This window comes from Heterocephalus glaber, unplaced genomic scaffold (genome assembly GCF_053883595.1).
Source record: "Heterocephalus glaber isolate CG9 unplaced genomic scaffold, H.glaber_assembly_v1.0 deba00001463, whole genome shotgun sequence".
Lineage (NCBI taxonomy): Eukaryota > Metazoa > Chordata > Mammalia > Rodentia > Bathyergidae > Heterocephalus > Heterocephalus glaber.
The window spans coordinates 3009779-3019698 of record NW_028258310.1 but is presented as its reverse complement, the minus strand read 5'-3'; positions in this window follow the sequence as shown (position 1 = coordinate 3019698).

The window sequence follows — 9920 nt, the reverse complement described above, 5'->3', positions numbered from 1 at the left end:
GGTTTATTTACTTTTTTTCCTTCTCCCAAAACAGCAAACCTGGGCAACTCCTTTTCAGCTGCAAACAAGTGTTCCCATTCCCATTTTAATTTCTAATGGTCATCTTCCATTAAGGGGCCACCTTTCATTTCCCACAGGAATAGCTCACTGAGGGTGGGCCATGCTCTCCACCCTCTAAGACTGAGACTGAGACCGAAGATTAGTGAATTCCACAGATTCCTACCTCCCGAAACCCATTACAGATCCCCAGTTCCCTACTGTACCATGCCTCATTCCTCTGAGCACCACACTCTCCCCTTGAGTGCATTCTGTATTTACTCTAACAAATCTTTCTCTTGCCTCTTTTACTGAAGCGTCCTGAAAATTATTTTTCTGTGAAGGGAGTCATCGAAATTGCACACTTATGTTAAAGGAGTGACTTAAGGTTTCCTATTTCAGCTTCAGGGACCCTCAGACCCAGCCCTCGACAGTAAGACTACTATGAGGATGACAATGATGACAACAGGCGATGATTACACGGAGGGCCTGTTAACACCAAGTACTGCTGTGAGTCCCCTCTGTTCATTCATCTCAGGAAGTGCTTACAGCACCCTTAGAGGTTAGGTCTAACCCAAGAGCACCGATAGGAAACTGAGACAGGCTGGTCACCCTCTCCTCCCTGATTTTTAAGAGTTATTTTCATATTGGAAAATTCCTTCATTAAAATGTCTGGCTATCATTCCATGTAATTGCTGATATTGAATTTCTTTTAACCCCATCAAAAACATGTAAGCTACCATTTGCAGCCCCAAGAATGTGTACTCATTTGTTTTATTATCTTTCAGGAAAAGCTTGTAGATTTTTAAAAAGTATTTATGCTTAGTTTATTAACATTATTTAAATAGTAATATAACGTGTTGATTTGCTGCCGCTACCTTGGAAATATTTAAACATTATTACAACTTAGCTCCACATTCCAGTTTTATCTCTAAAATTAATGCTTTTAGGCTCAATTTATGCCTGTCAACAAGTAATGATCATAGATGTGAGCTGGCTCATAATCCAGAGGTACTAGGTTACAATGTGTTACCATGGAAACTGTGTTTTATTGCATTTTCTCTTCTTGATTTAAGGCATTTGACAATCATAGCAACTGTTTGCCAGTCTTCCCATATCATAAAAAATTCAAAAACACCAACAACCAACAGAAAATTAAAAAAAAGAAAACAAAGAAAAGGAAAAAAAGGAGGAAAATATTCAACCAGTCTTGGACCTCACTAGAAACATAAAAAAGGAAAGACAGCCTTATATTTAACATAGACCTTTTGTGAATAGTTTCTCTCAGGAAGTCCAGGAGTGTTGGAAAATTCAATCAGTAGTTAGTCATCAGATGGGCCAGTCTGCCTATGGTTCATTCTGTTTATTGCATCATATATCTTTTATGATCACTGGGATGTTAGCCTGAAACAGCATTTTCTTTAACAAGGGCCGTGTTTCCTTTAATGTTGTTTATTGCTTCTGAAACATTGCTCTTTGAAATCATGGTACATTTTCCATAGAGCAAAGGTCTGCAACTGAATCCTGCATCAATGTGTTTATTCATGATCTAGACTTAAAAAAATAAATAAAAAATAAAAGAAGAAGAAGAAAAATCCTCACCCAGTTCATGTAACATTAATCACTTTTCCAGTGTTCAGCTAGGTCATTGCCACATTCCTAGCAGTATTAAGGCAAGTCAAGATTAATCACGTACATTAAACCTTGGAAGGGGAACCCGTGAAAAGGATCTCAAATTAGACATTGCTTAAAAGACAGAGAAGAGACTGTAGCAAAATGGGTTTAGCTTGCTGCTGCAGGTTTTTTTGGACACAATTTCTAGCTTTTAGCACATGTGGTGATACTAACTGCTCTGAATCTATGGGCTGTTTTTTATCCTATTTCCAGAAGTTTATAGATCAAATTTAAGGTCTTTCTGAGCATTCAAAGTGAAGGCAAACATTTTTAGTATGTTCTAGACACCAGACACCATTTAGGAGCTGTCCATGCAAAGATAAATGAGACCAACCCTCCTCTCCTCACCTCTTCCAGAAAACCCAGGATCCATCCAGAAAACTGATACTGGTATCCAGTACACACAGGGCAAAGTGGGTTTGGCGGGAGGACACAAGAGAGAATGATTAATTGTGATGGGAAATCAGAAAATACCTTACAGAACTTAACTTTGGAGAAAGAGAAAGGCAAGCAAAGCATTGCAGGCAGAGGACAGTGAGTGTTTACAGGCCTAACCTAACGTCCAACAGACTGGAGCTCTACAAAGCTCATGTGGAAGAGCAGGATTGGCGAAAGATGAGGCTGAACAAGAAGTTGGAGTGAGCTTGCAGAAGTCTCTAAACATGTCCATTGTTTAAAAGGCAATGAGATGTCCTCAGAGAATTTTAAGTAGGAAAATTAGAATAACCAGATTGTATTAGAAACATAATTTGTGATAATGGCATGTTGGATAGCATTAGTTGGTAAAAAACTAAATCATTGTCTCCAAAGAGGAGGAGAATGTAATCATCTAGAAAAGCCATGCAAGCTGCTTAAATTTGACCATAGAATAGGGAGATATTGAGAAACTAGATGTGACAGCACACACCTGTAGTCCCAGCACTCTAGGAGGCTGAAGCAGGTGAATCTCAGGTTCAAATGCAGCCTGGACAATTTTGCAATGTAGAAAGACACTGTCTCCAAACAATTAAATTAGAAAAGAACTGGGGATGTAGCTCAATGTGAAGGTGCTGGGTTCAATCTCCAATATGGAAAGGGAGAGAGAGAGAGAGAGAGAGAGAGAGAGAGAGAGAGAGAGAGAAGGAGGAGGAAAATTGAGTAGAAACTGAGTAGAATGGGTAATAACTTCTTTTTTTTTTGGTACGGGGAATCAAACTTGGATCCTTGCTCTTGTGTGGCAGGCAGCAGAGCCACTGAACTAAATCCCCAGTCCACGATAATAACTTCTAAAAGACAGAGACTATCCAAGAATTAAATATTAGATTAAAATATTTTATTGTGCAAATATATATACTATAATGTAATCTATATTTAAAGGCTTGTAGCCTCATATTTAGAGAGTAATGTTTTATATAAGAGGCTTAACATTACTTTGAACCAACACCACTTTAAATGTTCCTAATATGCATATTTAAATATGTACTTACATTGTATTTGACAGATTTACACACTTCCCATGTCAACCATCATACACTTCCATTAAAGATTTATTTATTTTTAAAAATACATTTTAAACTCCCATAAAAAGATGAAATTGAATCATAAAAATACACACAAAGTTAGTGTTTACAGTTCAACTACCACTCACACAAGAGCCCTCAGAATCTGTCTGTCCCTCCTTGAGTGTCAGAGCTCTGTTTTTGTTGTGGACCTTCAAATTTCAATGACTGAATCTTCCTCCTAATCTAGATATGACAAGTGTGAGGCACAAAAATGTCATCTGCTAATAGAGCAGAAGACTGATATTTTATTTGTACTTTGCCTCACCTTCATGAATATTGAAAATGTAAGATCTAGCAGCAGGAAGCTCTTAGGAAATCAATACTATGCTCTGGGGATGTAGTACAGTGGTACAGAGTTTGCCTCACATGTGTGAGGCCCTGGGTATTGCTGATTTGTAGAGTTAAACCCTTACTGTGGTAAAGTATACACCACATAAAACTTAATGTATGAACAATGTTAAATGTGCCATTCAGTAGCACTAAGCGGAATCACAATGTTGTGCAACCATTTGTCTAGCTTCAAAATTTTTTCATCATTCCTAACTGGAACTCTGTACCCATTTACCCATAAACAGTAAGTCCCCTCCCCACCCTGATCTCTATGTCTCTATAACCTCTAATCTACCTTCTGTCTCTATGAATTTACTTATTATAGGTATGTCATATAAATGGAATCATGCAATATCTGTCCTTTTGTGTCTTATTTCATTTAGCATAATGTTTTCAAGGTTAAACTATGTTGTAGCATAAACATTGCATTTTAAATGTCTTCTCTTTTTCCCTAGAAAAATATTTTATCTCTGCTATTTTCAAAAATAACATTATGCCAGGTGCAGTAGCAAAAGGCATATGTATAGTCCTAGCTACTCAGGAGGGTGGAAGCATTGAGGATAGCCTGGGCAACACAGTGAGATCCCAGTCTCGAAAATTAAAATATGATAAAAATAACATAGGAGTTAGGGTACTGAGGTTGTAGCACTTGCCTGGATTTGATTCTCAGCACAGAAATAAAGAAAGTGAAAGGAAAAATTATGAGAAAAGAAAAAAATGGAAACAAAGTCTATGTAAATAGGGAAGGGTGCACAGGTAATGGGGAAAAAATAAGAACCAAGATACATCATGTACAGGTACAAGCACCCAATGATAAATGTAAACGTATTGTATACCTAAAATGTACCAACAAAAGAATTTAAGCAAAAAAAAGAAAGAAAGAAAGAAGGAGAAAGACAGAAAGAGAGAGGAAGGAGGAAGAGGAGGAGGGAGGGAGGGAGCCAAAAAGGAGGGGAGGAAGGAAGAAAGAGAGAGAGAAAGAGAGAAGGAAAAGAGAAAGAAAGTTTGTACTAGTATAAAATCCAGTTGCTTGGGGCTGGGGATTTAGCTCAGTGGTTCCACTGCCTGCCTTGCAAGCACAAGGACCTGAGTTCGATCCCCAGTACCAGAAAAAATAAAAAATAAAAAATAAATAAAATCCAGTTGCCACTACCTGGGTTTACTTGGCTTTTTGGCAAGGGGGCTACCCTAGAGAACCCTAGTGAGATAGGCTAGCCTGAGAACCCAAGCTTTCTGTGTCCAAGCCAGAGCTCGCTATACACACAGTACACATACATACAGATCCCTCATCTGAGCACCTGCTGTGTTTCTACATGCTAAGAGCTCAGTGCACTTGCATCGTCTTCTCGGAAGGGATCTGGCTCCCTCAGAAATGAGGACTGATGAATTTCCACAGCCAACGTTCAACAGCCTGTGGGAAACGTGACATTTGCCTCTCCATTTCTTGCTCTCTCCAGTCTTTTATCCTATCAAAGGTAAACTGAAAGCTGGACATGGTGACACACTTCTGTTATCTCAACACTACTGGGAAGCTGAGGCAGGAGGATCACGAGTTCAAGGCCAACCTGCGCTATACAGCAAATTGGAGGCCAGCCTGGACTATGTAATGAGACTTTGTCTCAAAGAAACTGAATAAACAAATAAATAAATGTAAACTGAGGCAAAACTACCCATGCTTTTCAAGACATGTTATGGCTTGTGTGTAGATGTCCCCCCAAAGCCTCATGCAGTCACAGGTGGGGCTTTTTCACAGGTGGCTGTATCTAGAATGTGTGACACTGGGATTGACTCATGTTACAATGCTAGGATCAAGGGCACTAGGATTGAGGGTGTGAGTGCTACCCACCCTAAGTAGCCTGGATAAGATATAAGGGACAGAAAGAGCTGTGGTTACCCCTTGTTGTTTTGCTATCTTTTGCCCACCACGAACTGTTTCTCCTCTGTGATGCCTGTCTCCTACGCCACCCTGCTTTGGTGCCAGCTGATTATGGACTGAAACCTCTGCAAACTGTGAGCTAAATAAACCTTTCCCCCTTTAACTTTGGGTGTCAGGGATTTTGTCTCAGCAATGAGAAAAGTAATTAAGACAAGATGCTTATTATTACAGAGCTTAAGAGTTTTCCTTTCCTTCTGTGCAACAATTCTACCCACTGAAGAAAAGCTCTGCCCAGCATTCCCAAGAGCAAACGGTTGGGTGTCTTCCTAGCTCAGGGCTTAGGTGGTTATTTGGAGGCTTCGAAAAAAGAAACAGCTTGCTGGCAAAGGCATTTTGTTTTCTAGAGGCAGAGAAGTTTGGTTCAGAGAGTGTTTTTTTCTCAAACATAGAGCAAACCCTACATTTTTGGCTGAGTACTTTCAAAGACATTGCTCAGTTTGATAAGGAAACAGCACGGTCACATGTCCCATTCTGCCTAAGTTTGGGTCTTTGTTAAATGTGTGACCATGTATTCAGCATTTACCTATAGTTTAATGTAATGGGTGGGCTGTGGGGACCCTGGGAAGTAGGGTAAGCCTTTTCTAGAGGAAGGTTGGTCAGTGCCATCCATAGACCTCAGTCGCAATCTCAGCTCTGACACTACTTTCTTGGAGATTGTGAGTGACTCTCCAGACTTCTCCCAGCAACTGTTTATTTCTGTGTAACAAAGCAGCCCAGAATGTAGTAGGCTTAAAATAAGGACCATTTTATTTGCTGATGTTTCTGTGGGTCAACAATTTGGACGAGTCTCCCTGAGGCAGCACTGATGCCTCTTGGGAGCAGAGAGGAAGACAGTCATGAGCGACTCCAGTGGGCTGCCTGATCTGAGATGGCCTCGAGTGTCTCAGCTCTCCCCTGTGCTCCTCCCCATAGCCAGCAGACCAGCTTGCGCCTGGCCACACAGTGGTCTCAAAGTTCCAGCCGGGACCAAAAGAGTACAGACCCATGCTCAAATACTTTTTAAACCTGTGCTTTATCACACTTACTAAATATCTCACAGGGCAAAGCAAGTCTCATGACTAAGCCTAGGTTCAAAGGATAGAGAAAGAAATTGTACTTTTTTTTTTTTTTTTTAGGTACCAGGGATTGAACTTGGGTCCTTGCCCTTGCAAGGCAGGTGGCAGAGCCATTGAGCTAAATCCCCGGCCCAAGAAATTGTACTTTCTTTTTTTTTGGTACCAGGGATCGAACTCTGTACTTTTTGATGGAAGGAAAGGCAAAATCACATTAGGGAAAGGCAAGTGTAGAATGGGAAGAAGTGTTGCAAGCCTTCTTGCAAAGCAAATCTTATCTTTCTCTGTGAAGAGGGGATAATAGTGTATGAGATATAACACTATACGTCATAAACACTAAACTAATTTCATCCTGTTTGTTCGCTAAACCACTAGGGCAAAGAAATGGAGAGTGTGTAAAAGAAAGTGGAACAAGGTAGAGTTGAATCTCCTGATGGCATTCCTGCATGCTCAACTGAGGCACTGGTACTAATCTTAGGCAGCACGGGGACTTAAGGACAGCCAATGTGCACACTGAATGACACAATCTGAATTTGTTTAGGAAACTATTACTACATATATATCATATATTATATATATAATAAATATATATTAGAGACCAGGAGTATGGTAGAATAAAGGTAATACAACTAGCTACAAGGAAGAAAATTGAAAGAGATAACGGGAAAAAATTTTGGAGGAAGTAAGTAGAACAAAGTGCATGATTCCTGGAGTAATTCAGTGCAGGGTGAGGGAAAAGGGAGAATCAGAGGTAACCCTCTGAGTCTCTGATATGCTAGTGGTTTCTACAAGAGAAAAACCGAAACAAGGACGGGGGATTTAGCTCAGTGGTGCCGCTGCCTGCCTCTCAAGCACAAGGTCCTGAGTTTGATCCCCCTTACCAAAAACAAAAAAAAACAAACCAAGAAGCACTCATTCAGTGGGGGGATGGGACGGATGTTCTCTGGCCTGTGGATCAAACATCACCTGCTCTGTGCCTTCTCTGTCCTTCTGTCATTATCTTGTTTTATTTTCTTCATAGCAATTATCACTACTCACTATTATATGCTTCATTTACTTGTTGTTGTTTTTTCAATCTGCTTTCACAACTTGATTGTATGTACAAGAAAACTGAATGAGGACTTTAAAGTCGCCTTCCAATTCCTTCTCTGCTGTGGCTCCCAGGCTCATCACTGCACTCCTCCACCTCTCCATGCATCCTGTGCTCTGGTACTCAGTGTCCTCCAGGACTTTGCACAACCCCTAGAAGATTTGATGACAACTGCAGAAGGATGGAAGTACCTCTTGATTTGATTACTTCACTATCTGAGGCATGTTAAGCTTAAACTTCTGGTTTGTATGGAAACTTGTAGGCAAGTAAAACAAGATTTTTTCCATACAGATTACTCCTAATCCAAATCTTGAGATTATTTACACCCAAAATTGTCACTAAAATAACTTTTGAATACCATAAAATACATGAGATTTGTCCTTGTTTGGGGGGAGTTTAGTCTCATCATTTTAATTTATCAGGGTTTTTCAGAACCCAAATTATACCACCAAACATGTTTGCTTGCCTTCTTAGTTTTCTGTCAAATTCAAATTTGATAGGTACATTTCCCCTGTCTTCAGCAAAGTAGTTGATAAAATGTTAGCTGGGAAAATCCTAATATAGAGATCTAATTCCTATTAAACCACAAGAAATCTCCCTTTGGGTGAAACTAGCCATATACCTTCTCAACTCCCCTCTTCTCCAGATTTTACCCTTTCTGAGCATGTCCTTGGTCCTCTATTTGTCTTAGATCTTCCTGAAACTAACACCAAATACTTACAGCATTCCTTTTTCTCTTGATTTAACCGATCTTACTTTTAAAAATGAAAACGGGCTGGATAGAGCACATGCTTAGCACACATGAGGTCCTGAGTTCATTTCTCAGCACTGGGGTGGGAAGGTTAGTTTGGCATGGTTGTACTTTATCTCTCTGTTGTCTTATCTGCAACTTTACTTCTTTTACCAGAGGAAAACTTTGTTAATTGAACCAAGTTCCCTTCTACTAGTACTTCTGATTATCTCTTGATCTTCTTCTAGACTTCAGACGTCTCCTCTTTTCTGTAGCATTGGTCATTCCACTAGATCGTGGTTATCACGACTTCATTATAGGTTCTCAAGCTTGATTTGGTTTCAGGATTTCCAAAGGGCTCATTAAAACCCATATCACTGCATCTCATTCCCAGAGTTTTTGACAAATTCTGGAATAGGAACCAAGAGTCTGCATTTCTAAGTTCCCAGCTGATGATAATGATACTGGTCTGGGAGGATCACACTTTGAGACATACCAACCTTGTATATCTCCTATTTAAAAAGTAAAGCAAACAAAAAGCACACCCAAGCTCTCCTGATTTTACAAACACCTCTAAAAATGGTGTCTGACTTCCTCAATCCCCTTCCTAGCCAAACTTCTTCATAGTATAGTATAATCTCCCATTTTCATTTTTTAACATTCACCCTGAGACCAGTGGTTCACCAATGGTTTTCCTTGTTGGCAAATACAATGGTCACTTCTCTGACTTACTCTTATTCTGTTTCTTTATCATATAAAAATTTCTTTTGTAAAATGATTTATTAGATTTCAGTATGCCATGTTTTTTATGCTTTGTTTCTCAATTCATTGATTCTGTCTTAGTCTCTTTTGCTAGCTCTTCCTACTCTATCAAATCTCTAAATACTAAAGGGATCATAGACTTTTGTCTCTATCTTATTATAACTAGATCTTATCTAGTACCATAGTTTAAAATATCATGACTCTCATATTTGCATCTATTAGCCAAGACCTCTCTTCTAGACTTTAGGCATATATCCAAGTAAAGACCCAAATGCCTATTTAACATCCTACTTGAGTGTCTCTCAAGCATCTCAAATTTAAATTTAAATTTTAAATTTTGGGTGTGTGCTTGTGTGGGTGTGTGTTCATGCACCCATGTGTACTGGGATTTGAGCCAAAACTCTCATGCGTGCTAGGTGCTAGGTAAGTGCTCTACCACTGAGCTTCACCCCAGCCTTTGATTTTCCATCTTCAACTTAGTCTGTTCCTAACTATCCCAGTAATAAGCAAAATAATTCCCCAAAGATATCCACATACTAATCTATGGAACTGTAAATATGTTACTTTACATAGCAAAAGGCATTTGTAGATGTGTGTGAAATTAAGGACCTTGAGATGGAGAGATTACCCTGGATTATCTGAGTTGGCCTAATGTAACAACAGGTTCTTAAAAGTGGAAGAGATAGACAGAAGACACAAGATGTAATAGCAGAAAAGAGAACCAGATATGTAACAGTGTGATTGTCCAAGTGGGCCCAATCTAATTCTT